The sequence below is a fragment of the Cynoglossus semilaevis genome, chromosome 6 (assembly GCF_000523025.1).
Source record: "Cynoglossus semilaevis isolate Cse_v1.0 chromosome 6, Cse_v1.0, whole genome shotgun sequence".
NCBI classification, from domain to species: domain Eukaryota; kingdom Metazoa; phylum Chordata; class Actinopteri; order Pleuronectiformes; family Cynoglossidae; genus Cynoglossus; species Cynoglossus semilaevis.
In genome coordinates, this window is record NC_024312.1 from 241,380 (window position 1) to 265,201 (window position 23,822).

At 40.8% G+C, this 23,822-nt stretch overlaps 1 protein-coding gene across 7 annotated transcripts in view; it reads left to right on the forward strand.

The window, feature by feature from the left end:
• sema4ba (sema domain, immunoglobulin domain (Ig), transmembrane domain (TM) and short cytoplasmic domain, (semaphorin) 4Ba) overlaps positions 1-23,822 on the forward strand; it is a 63,729-nt gene that overhangs the window by 7,949 nt on the left and 31,958 nt on the right. For 2 of the 7 annotated variants that reach the window (XM_017032891.2, XM_025056579.1), the window contains one exon: positions 947-1,095. The gene's annotated coding sequence lies outside the window, so the exon portion shown is untranslated. Of the gene's footprint in view, positions 1-946; positions 1,101-1,535; positions 1,699-10,365; positions 10,641-10,663; positions 10,802-23,822 lie in introns of those variants that run through there. The other 5 variants (XM_008310995.3, XM_025056580.1, XM_008310994.3 and 2 more) reach the window with 5 other exon arrangements.

A 23,822-nucleotide genomic window follows, 5' to 3' on the forward strand; every position in this document is an offset into this window, starting at 1 on the left:
GTTTCCAGACAACACAGCAGTTGCATGTCTTATTCTCCAGGCACCGTCACACTTATTAGTGTCTTTAGTGCCTGCACAGCGCTGCGTTGTTTTCTCCTCCCGTTTGGCTCCGTTGTAAGCGGGGGATGATGTAGTGCCTGAGCCAGGGTCACATCTGGAGCCGTAATAAAGGATCTCCATCATGGGTTTAATGGACAGTGACAGCATTTGTGTTACTAATTATTTATTTGTCATTGATTATGGAGCTCGTGCATCATGTGTGAGGTTACAGCACATCTGTAGGGGCCGTGATAAAGTGCAGATATGAAGATTCTTTTTTGAGCTTTTTGACTGTTTCATTAATTTACTGTATAATTACCCAGAGGGAAACTGTCGCCTCTGTGATAATGAAGAAAGAAAAAAAAAACGCAGGATAGGATTGAAAAAAGCTAGTTAAATGTAAGGATTGTGATGGATTTATTTTTTACTTACTATTATTTTTTAACATAATTGACACAGAAAACAACAATTTCAATTTAAATATATTTTATTTCATCAATCAACGAATACATACAGAAGGTAAAATGTTAACATTTCATCAAAATATTTTTTTATTTTACTGCTGTTTGTACCAGGATCGTTGTAGCTAACGTTATGTGTTACTGATGCACCAAAAATGATGGCAAGGATATATTAATTAATTATTTTTAGATTATTTTGTCTATAATTAATTAGTTCCATTAATGTCCCTGTGTTATGATATAATATAATTTCATATTATTTTATTTATATTCAGGATTTTATCTCCTCAACTTCGTCTTCTTTCATCTGGTTATAATGAGGGCAGTGAGTGACATCACTGCAGAGAAACACACCACTATACACTTCTAGTTATCAACTGAAAAAACAACACATTTGGGGACATTTGTTTTTGCAGATTTCTGACCTTCAGTTATTTATTTTGCAGGAAATTCCCGCACACTCTACCACGGAGCACAGATTTGATGTCGCACTTTGGTGAAATCCCGTGTGACCTATGGCAGAGGTTGACTGTGGACATGCTCTGTTTGTCAGCGGTGGACGGATGCAAATGAAATACAACGCAGTGAAGACACGGTGCGGTAAACCGACTGCCTACACACACACACACACACACACAACCCCAGTGTCCCCTCTGTTCAGTCCACACTGACATCACTGTTGACACAAATCACTTCATTTGATGTGATGATGTCACTCCTAATTTTTTTTTTTTTTTTTTTTTTTGCCTTTTCCTTCCACATAAATTGAACATGTATTTATTCAGACTTGGTCTGAGCTGAGCAGTGACAGACAGTCAGTGCTGCACCTCCCTCCCTGCGTCCACTCCTCTCCCACCCTTCTCCCCCCCTCCTTCCACCGAGGCAGCCTATGATGTAATGTTCCTGCTGCTGATAGAGCAAACCCCCTCCTCCCTGCTCCTCTCTCCTGCGTTTTTAAATCCAACCCCCTCCTCTTTCCCCCCCCCGCCTCTCCCCTTTCCTATTCGCCGCCGCTTTCGCTGCCGCCGATGACAGACCTGCTGGATGTGGATGCTGGGTTCAGCTGCATCCCTTCATCCGGCAGCTTCTCACAGGATTCCTGCACAGCTTCTTCCTCCTCCTCTTCTTCCTCCTCCTTCTTCTTGTGACACTATTTCGGACCGAGAGACTCTTGGTGAGCAGCACGAGGAGCGCCTTGGTGAGTGTTTCTGGCAGATTTAAATTATTTTAGTGGGCAAAAAAAGAGGAAAAGAAGGAAGAAAGAGGAGTAAAAGGAGGCGTGGTGTGAGTTCGACACAGAGAGTGATGGACAGAGGCTGCACTCAGTGTCCTGTTGAGTAAATTGGTCTGATTTTGCAAGGAGCGTCTCGTCTCCACGGTGCTGGATGCCATGGCAATTGCTCCCCGTGAGTGTGTGTGTGTGTGTGTGTGTGTGTGTGTGTGTGTGTGTGTGTACTATGCTGTTGGTTTCCATGGTAAAGAAGAGACGGGTCCCTGTACCGGCAAATGTAGCGAGTGAAGTCATCTTGTCCTCTTCTGTGCAGAAGAATGATTCTGATTTGAAGATTACTGACTTTTAAATATATCTCCATATATATATATGTACATATATATTCCTGAAGATTTTAAATCATGACCAGAACTGGGTGTGTACTAGTGTCAGAAAAAAATGATGGGGGCTTGGACAAAAAAAAAAAAAAAATGCCCTTGAAATTCTCAGGACGGGGGCTTTTATTGACTCTATAACAAACATGGTTTGTTGTGAATAGAAACGTCGGCCTGAGCCTCCTCACCGTTAACAACTGCCATAAACACCAGCAGCTACAGGCTGGCCCCCGGAAAAACGGCCCAAGGTAATTTTTCAAAGGACAAAAAAGTTAAGAGACGACTTAGAACTAGCGAAAATATATTCTAACCTACATCATTAGCAAATGTAGGTACGAGGTTAGACACAATGTAAATAAGGTTTACTGTTGAAATGAAACCAGAAGCTGATTGGCCAAAAGACAGCAATAATAAACATAAGAATAAGCTACAATTTAGACTGAAATTGGCAACAAAACATTAGCCAAGAATATCAATTAAACTTAATAGACTGAAATTAGCAACAAAACATTAGCCAAGAATATCAAAATAGTTAATAAAAGTATTCAGTTTAAGTATATTAAAAATAACATAAAAAACCCACAATATAGCTAAAAAGAGAACTACAATATAGCCCCCAAAAAACAATTTAAAAAAAAAGTGTTTCCCAACTTACCTTCTGAATAAAGGGAAATGGCTACGTTAGCCAAACGTAGCTACATTACAGCAGAGGTATGTTAAGGTATAAGGAAACATTAACAAAGCGTAGCCCGGATTAGCTAGTAATTAGCTAAAACATTTTTGCTGAATATCAACAAATGGTTAGCCTCAAAACACTTTAACCAGTTCCATGTGGTCCATTTGCCAAGAATATCTTCAAAATTTAAAAATTAAATATTAGCTGGGAGCTAGCCAGAACATAGCTGTGGCTTGTAGCTCTGACATGTGAAATGACACAAATTAAATCTCAACAAATACTACTTGTAGCTCTGACACAAATTAAATCTCAACAAATACTTTAATTACATTTGATCAAATTTTCTTACAAATACTATCTTTGCTTCCAAAGTGTATTTCCCCCCAGGAAAAAAAAAGGAGTTTTTAAATGTTTCTCTGGTTTGGACAGAACAGTGTGGCGTGATGCTGCGTTTGAGTGCTTCATTTTTCAACTTCAGTCCTTCATGAATTTACATCAACTCTGAGCGAATGACGTAAATGCTGAGCCAAATACTTTTTTTTTTTTTTTCTTAACCTGAACTACTGCTGTCACTGTAGGAGACGTAGACTTAATATTTGATGTCTGGTCTGCTGCACATCACTCCTCTCCTCATCACTAATTCATGCCGGGCTTCCCTTTCCTTCCCTCGTCGGTCTTGTCTCCGCCTCTCCCTGTCTTCCGCTGCCCGTCCTCTTCAACCGGGACATTATCAGAGAAGCATGTCTCTGTTATCGTTATGGCCGTCCTGATGGAATAACACGCCTCCAAATCATTCTCTAATGTCTAACGTCCGCCCGGTGGGACTGAGACACATTCTGGAGAACGGTCCCTGTTCGGAGTACTTTTACTTCCAGGGTTATTTTATGACGTGCCTCCCGGGAAACAGTGCTCATGTTTACAGCCGGTGTAATTGGTGTTTGAGACACTGCAGACACAGAGCAGTTGAGTTTTATTCTGCGGAGGTTATCACTCCTCTGCGTGTGAAGGAGCGGCTGCACTGGAGTGTGTGTGTGTGTGTGTGTGTGTGGGGCTGTGGTGAACAGGCGGCTGAGACGTTTATTTCCACCTGCTGTTTTCACCTTGGTCAGCTGAAAGACACAATGATGTCATCGCAGCAGTGGAGGTTAAAAATGAATGATAAGACACTGAATGGTTTTGTGTTCAGTGCTCAGTCCAGTAAACATTGATGTTTTTATTAGAGTAACTGAATATTAGCTGATAAACTAACCCTGAAATGACTTTAAAAGACTCAGAAACCAGTGAAGGTAACGGAGATTTTTTTTCCCAAATGTCAGCAAATGTAGATAAAAGAATTGCCTAAAAATTAATAGAAATAAACTATAGCAATATAAAAGAAAATTAATTAAACAGTTATAATTAGAGGATATAAAAAAATTTAAATAGAGTAACATTATTTAAAGTAAAGTGTGAAGAACCCATGGCTTCGTATTAGAAGAAATTATTAAAAGTTAGCCTAAAATTTAACAAAATAAAGTTATCAACAGGCAGCCAGAAAGATACTAAAATATTAACTATCTATGTTAAAAAAAATAAAAATAAATTACCCTGGTCATGTTACAAATGCCCTTTAAAGACAATTCATGAAGCAAAAAAGAGGGAAAAAAATGGAATAATTTGCCTGAATCAATATCCTTCTGTTAACAGTTAACGGCTTATATTAACTAAAGACAAGCCAATTAAATTCTCATTAATCTGGGTGAATCATTGCGTGGTGTTAAATCCATATGTCTCTAACATACGGATACTGTGAGCGCAGCAAATTTAAATTCTCAGCCAGGAAATGTGCTTGATTGAATCCCTGCTCTGTGGAGCAGAGCTGGACATGGCTGCGGAGGAGGAGGAGGAGGAGGAAAATTTGATCAGCTGCCACGGCCACAGAGAGAGAGAGAGAGAGAGAGAGAGACACCTGAGGAGTGTCCAGGCTGAGCTGCTCCTCTCACTCTGCGGAATTTCAAACAGGCTGGACTTCACACTGGAGGTCTTCCTCTGACTCTGGCCAATCTGATATTCAGTGTTGGCAAAAATTCAAAATGTAGACGGATTTCAGATGGAACAAAAAAAAAGGTCAAATGTAACATAGTTGGTTCAGAAAATGCTAGAAAAAATATATAAAACAACGATTAACAAAAAAGGTCAACCATTATTAAAAAAAATTGAAAATAAAAAGTCAAAATTAGAAATATGTTTGTGTATTTAAAAGTTAAATGCGGTCAAAGTTAAATGTTGATACAGCTTTTGTATCTGGAAAAGCAACAAAGGGAAATGCTGTTAAAACATGTTGACAAGTCAATGAAGAAAAAGCTATAAATTAATAAAATTCCATCAATAGTTTTCCCCAATATCTAATTATCTAACATTATAAAAATTATCTTTGGTTATCAAATATAATGTTACCTAAATATTTACCATAAACTAGACCAAAAAAGTCATTAGAAATCCTGGAAATGAAAATAGAAAATTGATTATCAATCACAAAACAATAAAGAGTGACCTAAATATGTAGCTGAGAAAACTAAAATAAAAAAAGAAAATAAACCAATCTAAATAATAAATGACAGTGAAGGTGAAACAGAAACAGAATAACCCGAACATTCACAGCAGCTCACACTTCCACTCTGTCTATTCTGTTAATTGTCCAACATTTCCTGGTCCATTTCTTTTAATGCAGTCAGTGTGAAACTCGCTCAGGCTCATGACTGCGTGGTCATGTGACCTTTGGTTGACTAGAACAGCGGTTATGGTTTCAGACTGGTGACTAACAGATAAGAACTTGTGATGGTGTAAATGAGCACGTATGGAAACGTGTAATCAAGACCTGCTTTATGAGTCAAAGCGGTGACACTTTATTGTGATTACACACCCCACGCACTCACACACACACTGTTTTTTTGTGTTTTTGTTTTTTAATACATAATCCATCTCTGTGGCCTCTGACTCTAATCCAGGCATTATGGCCCGTTTAACTTTATTTATTTATTATTATTATTAATTTTATTATTAATTTATATCACCATTATACTTCTGACTTTTCCCTGTATTACCTGCATTTTCCCAATAGATGGCATAGAGTTTTAGCCTTTTATGCATGACTTTTACAGGTCATTTTTCCTCCATCTATCTGCTCCTGACCTGCCCCCCTGGTCGACTCGTGGGCCACAAGTTCGCTCACGCCTGCTCTATATAAATAAGTTCGACTTTTGGATAAAGGTAGAGCCTGATGCCCATACCCCATACCATAAATCTCAAAATAAATTCTCCGTTAGTGGGGACCTGAAAAACGTCCCCACAAGGACAAGGTGTCCTCACAACGATAGTATTTTTTTTCTAAAATTGTCCCCACAACTATAGATATACCAGAAAGACATTTACACACATACTAGTTTTTCAGATTTGGACTGAACTCCAATTTGACTCCAGGACCTGAAACATGTTCCCACCAGGACAAACTGTCCCATCACCACCAGAGAGTGTGTTTCTTCCCAAAAATACGTCCCCATAAATACATGGATACCGGGTTCTCACACACAGACACAGACCGGGGTGTTGCTCACTGGCACCACATCCCAGCCAGAGGGCTCTCTCACAATCCCACAATCCCCCTCTGCCATAGGGAGCCACGCTGTCATCACATCTGCACAGCGTGAATCGGCAGATCATCCGTCGGCAGAACATCTGAGCTGCGCGTGACACAATGGACGGATTACAAACCACCACCAACACGTACGCAAAAACCACCGCACACCCCGAGTCACACACCACCGCCGTGGGTCACGTTGTTCCACTTCCTCACAGTTCATTCACCTTTGTGTTCAGAAAACTACCAAGAAACTGGAGCAGGGATCCAGTACCGACGTGTCTGTGTCTGTGTGTGTGAGTGGTTTCTTCAAACTGAAACCACAAAATAACACCTTCCTTTAACTTTCACTTTCTAAATGTGCATTTAAATCCAACCCTAAGCCTCTCATTGCCCAAACTGTGGGACCAGTGATGTGTGGACTAGAAAGTCGCTTTTTAAGAGTGGGGAGACAGACGATCCAGACATTCCTGGACAAAGTTTGTGGCTGTGAGTGTCTGTCTTCTTTGGAGGCCATGACAGAAGATGTCCTCAGAAAGAATTCACTTGATCTTCAGTCGACGTGAAGCAGCTAGGACTCAGGCAACTGGGCTGTTTTGGTTTCTTGATAACGTTCCCAACCTTTTTTGAGCCACGGCACATTTACATCATCAGGAAAACCACCAAACAAAAATGAAATATAAAAATCTTCTAGTTTAAATGACGTCATAATCGACTGAAATCTTGGCCTGTTTAGTTGAAGACAACACTGATATACTGGCAGGAATTGAAGAAAGACACAAAGATCGTATTCAACAGCTCTGATTATCTTTTTCATAGCCATCTGCTGCCACCTAGCAGATGAGTGTTTAATTGTTCTGACTTTTCTGCTTTGCTTTTTAATGATAATTTTGGAATCTAGGCGCAGACGGATTGGCTGGTTTGGCGGCCTGAATTCGACTCACAGGCCAACAGTTGATGATCACTGGACTAGCGTTTGTGCTTCCCTGATGCTGCTGTGTCAGATTCCTTTTCTGCTTTGCTTTTTAATGATAATTTTGGAATCTAGGCGCAGACGGATTGGCTGGTTTGGCGGCCTGAATTCGACTCACAGGCCAACAGTTGATGATCACTGGACTAGCGTTTGTGCTTCCCTGATGCTGCTGTGTCAGATGTAAGAGAGAAGTGAGAAAAGTTTGATTTATGTGGGATTTTTGTTCCACTTCCCTGCATGTCCTGTCCACGGGTGGTCCATCATAGGGAGGTGAGCCGCCAGTGACAGCAGAGGTCGGAAGTTGTTGGAAAAGATATGATGTGTGTCTCAGGTGACCGAGCGGAATCTCCGATCGGAACAGAATCCCATAGACCACGTTCTGAAGCCCGACAACTCCGTCTCAACACCCCGTCTCCCTCCTTAGCAAGTTGTCTGAGGTGTATAATTAGCGTCTGCTATTTTAGAAACAGGCGTCCCCTTCTCCACAGCCCGCTCTCTCACACTTGTCTTTATTTAAATGTGAAATATTTCCGTACGTGTCACGTGATCGCGTTTGCTAACACTTCACGTCTCTCTTTAATTCGCCATTAAAAAAAAAAAAAAAAAAAAAACCCAAGGTGCGGGTTTTCAGCTGCTTTTAAAGACCCGCGGTGAAGTATCCTGAGTCTGGTCAGGACTGAATAAGTGCAGTCTCTGTGTCTAAGACATGAAGGGCTGTTTGTGATTCACTGCAGCTGACTGTGTCCTCTTTACCATTCATAAAACTTCTCCTGTGAGACTGTGCTGCAGCTTGTGTTGTAGTTTCTGTGTCATGGCCCAAAAACCTTGTCCTTGTTAGAGCCTCATGAATTTCTTAGGAGGAACTTTGAGCCTGGGCTTTCAGCATCTTTTGCTGGGGACACGCAGGGCAGAACTTTCACAGTCAGTCTTAAGTCGCTGCTTATTAAAAAGACTGGGAGTTTGGCCATAACGGAGTGAAGAGTTTGAAGATGTTTTGTTGTACGATGACTGGAAGAAAGCGGATCACACATTTCACAACTTGACGAGGGATCACGGACCATACTGTGAGACCCCTCGTGAATGGAACCCATCAAACTCTTGCGAGCGATGAACTGCAACTGATATTGACAGACGCTCCATCAGCTCTGAGAGATTTCTTTGGCTTTTCCTTTGTCTTTTGACTCCTGTTTCTTGTGTTTTCTCCTCTTGTTCCCATTGGCTGTTGGCAACCAATGTCTTAGGCTGCAGGACTCAGCTTCACAAAACCAAACCTGTTTGACTGAGACTGAAGTCGGGACAGTTTCGGGATCTTGTCTTGGTGGAGTCGTTAGGTCTGAAATGATTTTTAAAATATATATATATTGAGAATCTCACGAAATAAAAAGTTAAGAAACTGCTGTCATACAGTATCTGGAAATGAAACCCACACCTTAGACCCCACAGCTGTCCTGATTTGTTGAATCCCCCTTCTGTTTTTTTTTTTTTTTTTGGCTCCCTTTTATTATTTTTGCTAAATTTTAGTTACTTTTCTTTAAATATATCCACTATGTTTTATATCAACTAGATATTTTCTTCTCATTGACATTTTGAAAAAGAAAACAATTTTAATCCTGCAACTCAGTGGAACAGTTTGAGATATTTTAAATAACTTTACTTGAGTACCTGTCCACTTCATTAAAATCTGCATTTTTTTTTTAACATATTTCTTGCTGCTTTCTTCTATTTTCTGTAAAACCTTATTCTCCTAAAGGTCCTTAAATGGCTCGTCGAGTGCTTTATATTTTTCACCACTCTTTTAGGTGAACACAGAGACATAACTCTGGACGATTGATTTTTAAAAATAGATTTGGCCATTTTTTTTTTTTTTTTTTTGCCGTGGATTGATGTTGCTGTTAATTACCGTTATTAAAGGCAGTCTCTACATGGCTGCGAGCAGCTGGCTAAGAGACTAACATCTGCAGTCCACATTTAACATCCCCCGACCCACCCCTCCCCAAAAGAGAAAAACACTCCGAGGCTACATTTGGTGCAATCAGGCTTTTGTCTCATTTTGTAGTTGCTCGCATAAATTCCAACATTTCACGAAGCGCTGCATAAATTATTGCAACCAGAGGAGTCATAAATCACCAGAGCCCGTGCATCTGTGTTTGTCACCTTGCTGACAGATGTTTTGTTTTGGGTGGTTCATCTGTTTGTTATAAAAAGCATAAATCAAAACGTAAAGGGTCGATTTGGGTAAATTTTTTGTATTTTTTTTGGGAATGTCATGTAGGTTATGGCTCGCTGTTGCCTTAACAACGTACAGATAAAACTGGAAACAAACATTATACCTAGTTTTAAGTAGTTTCTATTGAACCAAAATGTGCAACCGCAACCCGCAATTATGTTTACTAGAAAAAAGTAAGCGGGAAAAACATTTTGTGGTGAATTTAATTTTTTTTTTAAATTGCAACGTTTTATATTTATTTAAGTAGCTTCCAGAACATGCTTTTTGAAATCTTTATTTAGATGTCAGTTCGTTTCTAAGAGCCTGCGCTTCTTCTTCTTTTTTTTTTCTTTTTAAAAACATATAAATCTCCTCTGAGTTGCACTAGGGCCCTCTACTGGTCATTTTTCTAGGACGAAAATTTTAAACTAAAAAAAAAAAGAAGAAGAAACCAGTACAAAGAGAAAACACAAGTAGGGGGCAGTGTGGTTGAATCTGAATCATTTATTTTAATTAAATATATAAAATGACTTAATTTGTTTTTTTTTTTTTTTTCAAGTTTATTCTTACGTGCTCTACCGCCATCGAAGCCACGCCCATATTTTTACAAGGGCAATCGGACTCTGCCAATAAACTTCCTGCTATGGCACAAGAGCGGACTTTTAAACCTACACGTAACGTATGACGTCTCCTCGACGTGAGTCAGAGTCACGCAGCACGAGTTTCTATCATGTTTCCCTTCTTCTCTGTTACTCCTCCCTTTCTGACCAACTGTCAGCGTGAGATGGGAGGAGTTGGGAGGGTGGGGGGGCAGGGCCGTAGTAACGCAGTGTCAGAGTGGAGGCAGAGAGCAGACCCGCGGACACACAGCTGTCATACAGCCACACACTTCACTTTACTCCGGATTGTTTCGGTTTTTGTGGAGTTTTTGTTTTTTGTTTTTTTGTTTTCGCGCCACTTCCTGAGGGACAAGGATTCCGTGTGCCTGGACCGACCAAAAGGGAAAGTTGATTTTTCCCCCACCAGATCTGGAGGAATTCTGCCGGAACAGAGTGTGTGTGTGTGTAAGTACCGCTATCACACAGATTATAATCCCACCGCTGCCGTTGACGGTTAGCCGTAGCCGTAGCCGTTGCTGTAGCTGTAGCTCTGCTCACCTGCCGTTGGAGGATTACAACACCGTTAACGGTGCCGTGTATCGCTGCCGTGTCTGTTTAAAGTGCGTGTAAGTTGACTTAAAAACACAGCCGTCACCCTCCCCTCCTCCTTATCCCTCTCCCCCGTCTCCCACTCTGTCTCCCTCCTCCTCCTCCTCCTCCTGCTTCTCCTCCTAAGTGGGTCTTTATGGCAGGGTGATGGGAGGGCAAAGGGGGTCATTAAAGCCCCGGAGCAAGTTTATGCACGTATGTTTGTGTGGGTGGTTGTTTACAGTATCTGTAGGCTCTGCCCTGGTATTAAGACTTGGATTTATTGTCTTTAAAAACAACTACTTACCTGGGTGTGTGTTTTTAAAAGAATGTATATAAATACAAGCTCGCTGTAAATAAAGGACGTTATTATTGTTAGCATGTTTTTACAGCACTAACTTCGGACAGTAAGTAGCTACTACTGGCTAAAAACTAAAAAATAGGGACTGAAAACATTTTTACAAAACCCAGGGGACCTTTTATGAACATTTTCTAATTATTGACGCACAAAAAGATGTAGCCATAAAGTAGCTAAAGGTTAGCAAAAAAAAAAAGCCTGAAAACTTAAATATTTGCTAACAATTCTAATTTGCCTTTTTGTCTTATGCAGGGACTGAAAACATTTTTACAAAATCCAAGGAACCCTTTTCATGAACATTTTCTAAATATTAACGCACAAAATGATGTAGCTAAAAGTTAGCAAAAAAAAAAGCCTAAAAAAGTGAAATATTTGCTAACAGTTCTAATTTGCCAAAAAATAAAATAAATTAAAAGAAACATAAAATGTGATTTTTTTAAAAAAAAAATTTATTCATAACTCCCAGAAGAACACGAACGGCTACTTGGTATAAAGTAACTGTAAGCATGTGATGTTTATTGTTTTTTTAGCCCAATCTGTACCCAATCAGATTCTAGGAACTGATTACATTGTGTTGCCATCCTCCAGTAAAAATAGAGGGTAAGACATGGGGGTGGGAGAGGGGGGGGGGTCTTCAGAAAACGACTGTAGCAACAAGAACATTAAGAGATTGTGAAGATATCAAGATGGAAACAAGTGTCAGTATGATGTTGTCTCAGGACGTTACCCGTGAGTCTGATGCCTTCAGGTGACTTGTCTCGTCTGTGATCCCTTTGTCTGACAGTTCTTAGGTCTTTTAGTTGTCGCACAAAAAAACTGCAGTAACTGTGTAAACTGTTGATGTAGTGTAGTGTGATCCTGGTCTCCCTGGAATCTCTCTGCTTTCTCACACCCAATGTCTATTTTGTATCGAAACTATTTAACTGTTGGAAAGTTGTACCAGGTACTAAAATTAGTACTGCAGTATGTGTCGGGACTGTCATTACCAACTCCTAAAAGCAGTGATCCTGCTGAGACGTCTCGGTCCGTCCCACTGATAGGACAAACGTGGGAGAGTGTTCACACATTCTCACCAGCCCTGAGGACTGTGTGTGTGTGTGTGTGTGTGTGACGCCAGAGGGGTTCCATGTGTGAGAACCAGAGACTGCAGAACATGTTAACACTCTTGAAATCGTCTCGGTGTCGGGCGGTGATTTAGGGTCCGTGCCTGTTGTCTGTCAGGGACTTTGGTTCATTTCTTCGTGTGTTTTGATGTTGGGTGTCACTGTTGTAGCGTTGGGTGTTTTTATGTGGGAGATGTTGGTTTGCTGCTGCTGCTGCTGCTGCTGCTGGAGTTGGGGCATCAATGAGCAAATTTCAATCTCATTTTTCTTATGACGTCTTGATTAGCCAAGACAAATGGGCTGGTTGGGCGGAAGGTTTTGACGGTGAGCAAATTGTGCAATAATGCAACTTTTTAATATAACGGCATTAATACTGTACCCAAATCCCATGACATCTAATTAATTACCTGGTGATTGATGGGGTTCTAAGCTAAAGAAGTTGAGACATTAATGTAAATATGCATAGATAAATACATACAGGCAGTATATGACAAATAAATGCCATAAATTCAATATAAAGCCTCTAATGCGTTTGTTTTTGTAAAGTCGTTCCATTACTGGCTGTAAAATATTGGCTGTTTGTTTAGTAGATTAAAGTCAATAGATGGAAAACTTAGTCTAAAGTCAAAAAGGAGGTCAACTTGAGTTTTTTTTTCTTTCTTCTCGCTCTTGAAAGAGTCAGTGCCAAGTGTTCTGAGTCAGACAGAATAAACACTCTAGATAAAATAAAAGGAATATGTGAATAAATAATGCCTTTGAATTTACTTGGCTCGGATTAAAAAAACAAAATTGACACAGATGTATTTTAGGTTAAATTGCAGAAAACAACCGAGCGCTGTTTGTTGGTCGTTACATCCTATGATACTTCAGATTGAATGTACACTCGGAGGAACAATACCCTCCCCTTCAGCTGTTTTGTGTAAAAACAGCTCTTGGATGTCAAAGTTCATCTTAGTTTAGTTTTCATCTTAGAGGTTCTTACAGTTTCCAAGAAAAAAAAATGCATCTTTGCATCTTTGTTGGCATCTCACAGAGTCTGAGTTCAACCTGACACAGAACAAAAATCCAAGTGTAAGGAGTTTGTTTACATTGAGAGCGGGATGTGAGAAATATTGTTTGAATACTTTTCTGAGATGGTGGAATCTAATCAAGAGAAAACTCTGATTTGTGACAGAGATTTTGTTGTCGGCAGCCTGGAGGTGAACGTGTGCAGATTCGTGTTGGTGCAGGAGAAGAGAAGCCGCTCTGTACCGACTGACCTCGCTCTGATGTTTTCTTTTGGTTTGATCCACAATGAAAACAGCTGGCAGGAACATCCTGGATATCAGAGGCCTTGACAATGAACTGTCTGTGTGATGCTGTCAGAAAAGCTTTGGGCAAAGTGTGATGCTACGAGCTTTTTGTCCAGCTGGGCTTCTGTAGTCCACACAATACTGATGTCTATTCCATTTAAAGAAGATTAGTCTACGATGTAGTTTGGTCGGCCTTTGTTATACCATTCCAGACAAGCAGAAGTAATGCACAGTTACACGTAGCTCAGAAAAAAGTAGTGTTAAAAGATTGCTAAAGAATTTGCTAAATTTGTAGCTAGAAAAAACAAAGGACAGCTAGATAGTATTCTTTTAAGTTGGCTAAAATGCAGGAGTTAAAACAATTGAAAAAATACTAAATATATTCGCTAGCTAAATAAATTGGATTGAAAATAGCTAAAAGTTTGATCTAGGAAATACCAAAATACCTTAAAGTAATATTAGTTATAAGATAAGATAAAGATAAGATAAAAATTGAAAAAAAAAAAGAGTTAGCCATAGAAAATGTATTATACATTTGTCAACGTAATCCCAGAGGCAGTTTCTCACCACTGTCCCAAAGACTTTTTTCCATTGCAGTCAGTTTTGTTTATCTTTTAGCTAAGTGCATCCTGGTGAAAATATTCGTGACAAGTACGAAACTATAAATTAATCAAAATATTCTTGATTGAAGTCGAGCCGAAGGCTGCAGCGACGCAACAAGGACCAACTCGAAGCATCTGCTCCTAAAATCCTGTGTTGTCTCGCCTAATTACGCTGCACAGCAGAAACACGATGCAGCTGGAGCAGGAGGCTGTCGTCCCAACGTTTCAGCTCCTCACGGTTCACACAGATACATGTTGGACACATTTGACTCGTACAAAGAAGAGAGAAATCTGTTTAGTATACATGTTTAATTGATTTGTGCAGGATCCAAAATGAGTCGTAAATAACACTCTCTAGTTGTGTTCACAGACTGCGTGAGAAAACCATATCTACACTAACTGGAGTAAGAAGCAGCGGTGAAACACTAGGGGGAGTATTAGCTGGATACCAAATGTCATTGAATGGTATAATTTAGCTTTTATTTCAATAATTTCCATGCATTTAACCTTTAACTAGCCTTCTGGTTATACCAATGGTGTTTGTGGTACTTTTGTGCCAACCTTCATTCATTGGTGGCATCGTAGTAGCATTCTGGTATTATGGTAGCATTCTGATATTTCTGTGCAAGTACTACTCACTATTTTGCTGTAGTGTTTGGACTATAATTTTGGCTTTTTGTTGGTTCCGACTTCAGCTAATTTCTGGAAATAGAAACACAACACTGATGGTAGTGGTAACTGTCTAGGTGTTGGTAGAGTTTGATCCAAATGAGCCAGTAAAAGGCTACAGCTAACTCTTAGACACACTTGGGTCTGTGGCGTAGCTGCGCCACTCGTAACCCAAAGGTTAAACATGGACCTTCAGGGAATCTATCACTGTGTACTCGCTGATGGGAACTCTGCAGAAATGTATTCTGGGAGCACAGCAGGCTGTTCTGTTTATTCCCAGTCCAGCAGCAGCGCAGTGACACGATGTGGGAAACAACTGTGGATGTGGAACTGAGCCAGGTCCTTGAGTTCTGGCCTCCTGGGTCCTGGACACTGTCAAAGCACCCACAATAAAGGTGAACCAAAACATGGACTGGGACTGAGGACTACGCCTCGTTGTACCCGGTGTCTTATTTCCACTGTACACAAACCTGTGTGAAACCACGTCATTTTACACATGCGTCAGTGCTTTTTACTGCACGACTCATCGTCTTTGACAATGCACCAGTTGCTCCTTTGTCGTGAGTCAATGCTAACCTTTATCTACCTTTGAAACAGTTGCCTTAGATCGCATGACCCTCAGCTTCTTTATTTAGAATTTGAACAAAAGTCTCCTAGACAGATGAGGAGTAGTCGTGGATTACCTGTTCTAACTTTGTCCAGGCAGTTTGGTCCACTTTTGAAGTGAGGTGTAAAAAGTGAACCGTACCTTATTGGTTCAGTTGGTGTCCCCCCCCACCCCCCAACATAACTCTTCTGGTCCTTTCTTGGAGGTGTCACATGCAGCAGACATCACACTGATCATGTTACGGCTCAGTTTGTGGTGGTGGTGCCTCCTGCCATGAGGAGGATGAATGGACTCGTCCTCCTCCTCCTCCTCCTCCTCCTCCTCCGTGATCCTCCCTCTCTCCTCACTGCTGTGATTTCATATCACTGAACATTCCAGGTCTTGACATTTACCCTGGTATTAGTGTCGTTGAACTTTTGGGCCATTCCTGTCGTAGCTCTTCCCTCACAGGCCACTAATTGCCTGAGTGTAAACAAACTGCTCTCCTTAAATGTTAATGTGCTGTGATATTGGCAACATGGAAGCAGCAGCTAAAGATGTGAACCTCATTTTCTCCTTAAGTGTCGTCAGTGTTAGAAGATTAATTATTTGAGATCACTTTTAATTGAGGAATCATAATTTAGAAACTTCAGCAACAGAAATGTTCTTTTTTTTTCCCCCATGTGTATTTATTTGTATATTTTTCTGTTAACTACATTCGTACAAATACACAGTACAAGTACAGCTGGTATTTTCAATGTTCAAAATCTTTTTTGGCTTTGAATCCTGTCATCTGTTCTGCTTGAACATCTGCCTTAACTGCAGAAGGTCCTGCGTTCAAACCCCCAGTGGAACCACATATTTGGCGCCTCCTGTTGGGCACTCTTTTGCAGCATATCCACTGTTGACACAACAACTGCCCAAGTGTCGGATCGTTGAAGTTCAATTATTTATTATTCTTGTGGATTGGCACTGTTTATCTGTACCGGGACTGTTGTTGCTAAAGTTAGCTCTGGTGTCGCAGGGACTCAAACCCATGTGCAGTGACTTGGACTCTCCATAGTGACATAAATGAACTTTGACGTCAATCCCAGTCTCTAGAGTCCCGATTGAATTGAAACTTTTCCCCTGCGTCACAGACTCGGTCTTAACTCAGTCTTTTCTTCAGTCTCTTTAAACTGAACTCACTGAATTCAAACACCAGGGACTAAACAAACACTTCTACTGGGGCTCAGAAATCTCCAGTCTGAACTAACAGTAAAAAACTCCTCTCAACTCAATGTCATATTTTTTTATCCAAATTGCATTTATGTTTTGAGGCTAACAATATGTTCCAAAAACAGTATATTCAAAGAAAAGTTCCACCGGCCTCCTGTCGGTCTGTGGACCGCCCGTTGAAGACCCCTGATCTGTGCATTAACCCCGTGGTGTGACATTGGCCATGGGTGGATTCGAACAATGACGCTGAGATCATACGCCTTGTGCTGCTGCTTTTATAACCCTTTATCCAGATGACTGACAGCTATTCTTCTCTCACCTTGGATGAAAATGTGTGGGCTGGGCCACATGTTCTCCCTCAGTCATCCTTGCTGTCATGTATGAATGAACAGGAGGAGGAGAAGCAGGAGTGATGCTGGTATTTAGTCATTTCATGCCTGGGTAGAAGCGGGGGGTAGAGGAGGGTGTAGTGTGTGCAGCATTTTTTTTAAAAATTCTGTCCGACCTTCTTCACGTTAGCGTTCTGCTCCTCAGAGTTGTATCCTCTGAGCTCCGTGATGTAGGACGGAGATGTTTTACTCATCATCGGCCTGAAGGTTAAAGGCTCTGGTGGTTCAGGCCGTGGAGTCTGTTCATCACTGACAGGTCTCTGAAGTCACCGAAACATTACTGATAACAATGTCTGACAGACATGAGAAAATGTGTCTAAATTTGTTCCTGAAGCATTTGCTTTTATTTTCATTTCATAACTGTTGAAACTCCTGAACATTATGCGGCACATTAGCCTCCTTGGATTGGCAAGTTTGCAAGATCTTGTTTAATGTTTTTGAACGGACCAAATTAACTATGACTGAAACAACAGAAATGTATACATCAACGACACAAAATGAAAAGCTGTTTGAAGTCTCGCTTGGTCGGCGTAGTTTAGTTTGAAATCTTCAGACGGAATGCAGTTGGAGTCTATTTCTGCTACAGTTTTAACTTTTAAAACTGCGAGACAACCAAAACGTACTTTATTAGTTTAAAAGTTCTCGCAGCTGGACAAACTACAGAGGATCCAGAAAAAACACTCGCAGCAGAGAAACTATCAAATATTTTCTCTGAAATCTTGTTCAGACAGACGCCCTGTTTGGTTTCTCTTCGACATGGAAACATAATCTCTTCCACTCTACGCTCTGAGCCTCTGCTCTGATGGAAAGATGGAAACACAGATAGAGACAGAGAAGGGGAGGTAAATAAAAGACGGGGGGCAGAAAGGGAGGGAGGGAGGGAGGGAGGCAAAGGGAAGAGTTAGGGAGAAGAGAACAGGCCAGGGGGACAGAAGAGGGTGAGAGAGAGAGGATGTGAGTGAGGGATGGTGAGGTTGGGGGAGGAGGGGAAGTAGGAAGTAGCAGCAATAACAGTAGCAGACTAAAAGCTTCCGGTGGCAGCAGCAGCAACAACAGCACAATCTGCTGTAACTGTGTTAGAACTGTGTTGTTGCAGCAGCAGTAACAGTTACAGTAACAGTAACAGTAGCAGCAGTGACTATAATCCAGACCTGGGCTGACCAGGGCCAGATGTTTGTAGGTGAGAGTCACAGCCGGTAGCTGTGTTTGAATAATTCATCAGGTTGTATTGAAGATGTGATATATTCAGACACACACACACACACACGCTGTACTCCTTCAGTACTTCTTCTTCTGTGCAGCCGGACCGGACTCAGTCAGGATCTCTCAGCTTCTTGTCTTGTCGTGGAGGTTCTGGCTCTGGGTCCTGGGAGCCGTTCAGTCGGCAGGTTTCAGTTTCAGTGTCACAGGACCAAACGCTGGTCAGGGACTGGATTGGATTGGATCGGACTGGAACTTTTCCTGTGTAATGCAGACTCGGACTTGACTTATTATTGAATTTAAAAACCTGAGGGACTCGACTCGGACTTTTGTACAGTGACTCAGGTTTGGACTCAAACCCAGGGGACACAAACTCACTTCCACCAGCTTGGTCTTAGAAAGAAAAACCACAAGTGGATAAACTGGAGTTTTTCTTCTTTAAATCTTTTCATAAATGTAAAACACTGTTTATTTTTCTTCATCTTCATTAAGGTCAAAAAATACTTTGATAAGTCTCCCTCTCCCCCCCTCACGTACAGAAGAGCAGTCCTTCGTCTTGGTGTAGGAGGGAGATGGCAGAGGGTCTCAGGAGAGGTTGCGTGCTCTGATATTTCAGTTGAGTGACTCTCAGGTTTTCTGGTAACACACCATTTCACCTCCATCTGCCCATGACATCAGCTCCCTTCTGCAAACATCCATCTGTGGGGGCCCTGTGGTCTTTGTAGGGACTTGTAGAGAATTTTACGGCATCGCTTCTTCTTTCTTTTGTTTTTACTGCGGAGAGACGTACGTGATCCACAGAGATTAAAAATCAAAGCAGCTGAGTTCTCGTTGTGTTGAAAATGACCCATTTAACTGGATTCAAGGATGATTTTAATTTTTCTACAAAGCAACTTTCTAATAAACCAGTACAATTTGGTAATTGGTCGTAATCTTGTATTGCAGATTTTTTCGCTCAGTCTTGGTTTTTGTGGTATATAAACATTTTTAAATTTCCAATATTTTCAGTAAACAGTTTGTAACACATACATACAGCGTTTCGCAAGCCTACAGTGTTAATGGCAGCAAGTAATTTGTACTAATTATTTTTTTATTGCCCTAAGTTGTTGTGTTTAACACCTGTCATGATCAACTACTGGACATCTGCACATGTACACCTGCAGCTAAACACACTTTCGTCTGTAACCTGATGGATTTCAGACGAAACCCCCCCCCCCCCGTATACTTGTCTTGTTCACTGGAAAAGTCAGTCAACCATTAAGTCTTTCAGCCTGAAGAGCCTCATTGTTTCACTGTGTTCATGAACAGAAAGTAAAAATAGAATAAAATCAAAGTAAAAAAAAGGCTGAAATGAGAATAAACGTGTGGACAAACTGCCCTGTTAGTCCTGAGTGACAGGGGCTCATCTGCCCTCCTGGGTCACATGTGGTCGTCTAGGGTGTTGACTTTCAATGACAGGAATTCACCCCAAATATTAGGCTGCTAAAGGCTTCACAGGACGGCCCGCATGGCTGGGATGCCGACGTTTAAGTGTCCTAAAGGAGTCGGTTTGAGGAATGTGCAGTTCGCTATTGATCTTTTTACTCAGTAAGGTCAGTGCATGGGGGCGGGGGGTGTCAGTAGGCCCTCACAGAGACCCCACAAATAAAGGGGATGCAAACATTTTAATGTGGCCTATCAGAGGTGGCATTAGAAGAATTTGACCTTTGCATAACATTAACCTTGAAGAAATATACCGAAAGTCGGAGATGAAGATTGGAGCGCGTTTGTTGGCTCTTTTCCCACTGTGTTGATCGTTCCTGTTCTTGTCCTGCAACGTTTAACAAGCTTAACAAACTTGTACGCTAAAATATTTTAATGTTAGCTAAGGAACTATAAAAAAAATTTAGACAGATGAAGGAGGCTAGCCCAAAGGTTAGCTAAAAACCAACAGCAGGTGCAGACGTTGCTGAAAGTTCCTCAACTGCGTTTGTATTAAATAGTTGTTTGGGGCGTTTTTTAAACATTTTTGACGGCCACGTGGAGAAATCCTCAACCTCTTAAAACCTCGCACAGTGATCGGTGACCTTTGCTCTTTGCCCTGTTGTCTGTAGTTTTGTCTGTTGAAGATACTGGTGTAGGTTTTTTACTTTGGACGTCAGTGAAGAAAAAGTCCCGTCGCTTTGTTTACGGCCTTTCACAGGAGCCAGATGTCAGAGATCGATTTCTCTAAGAGGAAACACATCAGACCTCTGTTGGTGATTGAACGGTCCATGAAATTTTATGGCCGAGTGAATTAATGCATTATATACAGCAAATTTACATCTCTACAAGACATAACATGAACTCAACCAGTTATGATTTAATGTTGTCTCGGAAAATACAAACATTACGAACCCTTTTAGCATTTTGTTTTGATTAGCCATCTGTAATTTAACCCCAAGGATTCAGATCTAGGTGTAATTTCCACAATTAATCTGATTTTGTTTTGGAAAAAGTAAAAAAAAAACAAATGTTTTAAAAGACTAGAAACAATATTGAGTTGACCGTTAGCACAAAACAGCTAAAGTAGCTACAAATTTTCACACGGAAATATGAATGAAAAATTAATCAGAATCAGTCAAATTAATCACAATTAATCATTAGTGGACTTACAAGAAGCTAAACTACTATTAGCTTGACATTAGCTAAATTATAGCTAATATTGGACATTTGGAAAAACTTAAAAAGGAAAATCCAAATAGCATCGGAAAATGTTTTATTCTTCTCATTTCTAACAACAACACTGTGACAAATTCATATTTGCTCAATAAAACCACCTTAAGCAAACTGTACTTTTAAAGCACAACCTTATCTGCAGAAACAAATCATGCGGATGAAGTTAAAGAAGAAGTGGTGAGAGAGAAAAAGCCCTAAAGTCAACACACTCTTATCATCACTCCCTCTTTATCAGGGTCAATGATTCACCGCTAACTGCACACGTGCAGACGTCTTAGGTGGGAGCTGAGTGTTTGAGCAGATCTGACCTACTTACAGCTGCTCCTCTCCTGGACCAGGAGGTGAAACACAGGTCTGAACAACAACAACAACATCAACAACATCAACAGCCCATATTTTACACTGTACTGTAGATGACAATATTCCTGCAGCTGTTTGCCAGCGCGACATGTCATCACACTCTCAACCCTGCTGTTCCTAACAAGTTTCACTAATGGTGACGTGGTGGCGACCAAACCTCAGTGGAGTTTCCACTGGTGGCTCATTCCTTTCCGACACTGAGTGTAGGTGTGTTATTAATGAGTCGCACAGTGGTGGGCGCTCATCTGGGAGAAGAACGAATCTTATCTCAGGCTCAGCCAATTCAAAATATATTGTTCCCTCTGCAATTTCCGTGCACACCAATAGGTGTCCAAAGACTTTAACGGCTAAATATTGCGTTGTAAATTACAGTACCATATATTCTGGATTATAAATTGCTCTGCAGTGTAAGTCGCACAAGCTAAAAAATGCATAATGAAGAAGGAAAAAAACATATATAAGTCACTCCGGAGTTTACGTCCCACCAGTGCCCTCTAGAGGCTGTGAGTGTGAAAATAACAAACGTGAAATTATTTTAATATATAAGTCGCACCTGAGTATATGTCGCAAACCCAGCCGAAGGATGAAAAAAAAATGCAACTTATAGTTCTGAAAATATGGTATTTTGAAAATGTCAACCACCAATTATTTATTTCACAAACACACCTGGTCTGAGAGAGGACTGACGTCCTGTGGACCTGAGGTGGATTTAGTCTTAGACTTGACACCTGAGAGGTTTAATCCAGGTTTATTCCTCTTTCTGTGTTTGCTCAGAGAGATGGAAACCTGAGACCCTCAGAAGAACCTCCAGGACCTCACTGAGTCTAGGGTTTGTCTGCTGAGATTAGTCCCTCAGCTGATCCTCACGTCTTTGTTCCAGAGCTCAAACAGACATTAGAGTCTGATGAGAGCTTCTTTTTTTTTTTCTTCTGTCCTCACTTCTGTCTTTCTTTCCAGTCGTCTAAAGCACTTTTTCCTCTCCCTGAGCTCCTGCTGCTCCTCAGACACTGACTCTGCTCCTAACACTGAGGCGTCTGACTCTGCATCTTTATATGTCATCAGCCCTCAGCCGCAGCTGGCTGCACATCTGCTGTGAAAATCAGGCACTGACACGTGGAAATGGAATATCATTCTGGAAATTTAACTCAGCAGAAAGAGGGATTTGATCCAGGCTCTGGTGTCAGGGCTGGTGAAGAGGCAGGAGTGGTGAAAGGCATGATGGTCCTCAATCATGGCTCCATGTTCTAATCCATCTTTGTTATGTCTGTGTAACGTCTTCATCACAGACATGTCCAGGGTCTGAGTCTGGGGACAAACTAGGATTTACGATCATGATTCCTGGATCATAGCTCCTGGATTTTATCTTGAGATTTATGATTCTGAATATTACAGAAGAATCCTGATCCTGATCCTGAATTATGAATCCTATATTTGTCTACAATGTATAATCACAAACTCTGACTCATGTTCTTTAATTTAATCTAGTATTACTTAATTCTATCTAAGATTAATTAATCTGAATTTAATTTAGGATATATGAAAATATATTTATTATCCTCAGGATATGTCATGCTAACTTTTAGCTGTCATTTCTATTTTATGGAATTTGAGAAGAAACCTTTGCATCATGGCTTCGTGAAGACTGATTTCTGACTTTTATCAGCTGCGTTGATCAAATCACCATCGTCCTCCTTCAGCTGAACGTCTTCCTCCCCAGAGGAGGAAAAAAAAAAGCCTTAAGAATTGAACTGCCTTCTGCCTAAAGTCCAGGATGTTCTCCATCTCTGGACAGTGCTTTAATCAGAGTTTAATTAAGTCATTAAAGGTCTTTAGAAGAGAGCGTGGAGTCATAATTACTGCTGCTTCACACAGGCAGGGATAAGACATTAATTATTTTTTACCCCGGTCTGGGGATTTGCTTTTAAATCGACTCAAGAGAAGAAGATTCTTTTCTACGTTTTCTTTCTTTTCTACGATTTTTTTGCCATGTGATTGTTCTCCGCCAACATTTGGAGAATTTGTCTTGAAGTTTTTGACTAGAGTAAAAAGTATTCATTTCTCTGCATTTCTGTCTTACCACAGATCTGTTGATAAATGGAATTAATAATGGGTTTTAAATGGCCGACAGCACGTAAAAGAAAAAATATTATTCTGTAAACTAAACTCAGCAGACACGCTCCTGGTCAGGGTTTAAAAAAACATCCTGGTCTAATTCTGATTGATTTTAGTCAGGGGTCGATGACCCTGAATCCTTGATTGATGATCTGGAATTTTACATATATACATATATGTATATGTGCGTACAGTATGTGCCTCCAGCTCTCAGATCAATAGCTGAATGAATGAACGTCCTGTCAGTTTGATTGATCAGATATTTTGCTGAAGGTGATGTAGAGACTAACAACCAGCTGGTGGACACAAAGGGTGAGACGGAGACGGAGACGGAGAAGACTCACACATCTGTGCGCTGGGAGTCAAAGGGATGATTCAGTTTCTCCTCCGTGTAGGAGAGAGCGCTGAGGTGCAGAGTTGCATATAGAGTTCCATGCTGTCACAGAGACCCTTGTTCTCCCCCCCCCACCACC